We start from the raw sequence: 1,247 nt of genomic DNA, 5'->3' as shown, positions 1-1,247 counted from the left end.
AGTTACTTTGGTTGGCTCTGAGTGACAGAGTAACATGTACCTGTTATTGAGGGGGTGAGTTTCTTTATTGTCTCTCAATGAAGGAGTCAGTTCATTCACTGCCTCTCAGTGACAGGCTTGGTGACATTACTGGCTTCTGGCGACCGCTGCAGTGACAGAAACAGTGACTTTGTTGCCTCTCAGAGGTGTGGCCTCCTGGTGACAGGTCTAGCCACACCCCTTTTCCCAGTGACAGGTTCAGTCACACCCCTCTTCCCGGTGACAGGTTTAGTCACACCCCTCTTCCCAATGACAGGTTTAGTCACACCCCTCTTCCCAGTGAAATGAAACAGGCCATTGATCTATTGAGCGCATCTGTTCCTGACTCCGGTTAAAAGAGCCATGATTCGCCCGTGGAACCCGGGGCGGAGGGTTTCCTTGATTTCATGTAAATGTTAACAAGGGAATGCAGGAGCGGCTTTGTCGATGAAGCCCTGGTAGTAGCTAATATAATTCATAGTAACGGTACTGTTGTTAGTTAATTTTGCAGGGCCAGAATGCAGCACTATGTCCGTGCCACGCCCATCCTGCTGTGGGGTTCAGTACGAGTAACTCGTGTCCGCTCACGCTGGACAGCTGTGCTTCACTTTCATTCAGCAATAAAAATTTAGAGATTATCGACCATCACATCGAGACGAGCTGGCCAAGTGGTTAAGGTGATAGACTGCTAATCCATTGTGCTCTGCACGTGTGGGTTCGAATCCCATCCTCGTCGTCTATTTTCTTCACACTTTTAAATAATTGTGAAATTATATGGGTAGTTTCTTTAAAAGGAAAGACAATCGCTCTGGTGGGCGCCGCCCCTTAGTGGGGGCTCCCGCCCAGCCTACCCCCCACCCCTACAACAGCAGGGGACATTTGGAGCGCAGGTTTAGGGGAAGGGAGCAAGAGCACGTCACCAGGCGGCGCGGGACCGAGAGATGGATGGCCTATATAAAGCCTTGTCAAGCGAGGCTTACTCTCTTGCTTCCTGACCCCCCCTTACCATAGTGGAAATAGTGGTGTGGCAGTTCCAGATGGAAGGGGTATCCAGTGTTCCTGTTGGAGGAGTAGCAGTGTTCCAGAAGGAAGCAGATGTCAGAGGAGTGTTTGACAGCTGTGCGAGCATTGAGAGTGGCAATATGGAGAAGGATACCAACCTTGAAAGACTTCCGAGGAGGGGTAGAAATCAGTGCTATGCCCTGCAGGGGTGTAGAAGGAGCCTGAGG

The 1,247-nt window shown here is 50.6% G+C and overlaps 1 non-coding gene across 1 annotated transcript; it reads left to right on the top strand.

The window, feature by feature from the left end:
• The first annotated feature begins 672 nt into the window (after window positions 1–672).
• Window positions 673–754, top strand: TRNAS-GCU (transfer RNA serine (anticodon GCU)). The gene has a single exon. It is a non-coding gene; the product is annotated as a tRNA-Ser (tRNA).
• Window positions 755–1,247: the final 493 nt, after the last annotated feature.

Source organism: Ambystoma mexicanum, chromosome 1p, assembly GCF_040938575.1.
Source record: "Ambystoma mexicanum isolate Mex_15411 chromosome 1p, UKY_AmexF1_1, whole genome shotgun sequence".
In the NCBI taxonomy this organism is placed as follows: domain Eukaryota; kingdom Metazoa; phylum Chordata; class Amphibia; order Caudata; family Ambystomatidae; genus Ambystoma; species Ambystoma mexicanum.
Note: the sequence above shows the minus strand (reverse complement) of the source record. Positions and strands in the feature narration are given on the sequence as shown.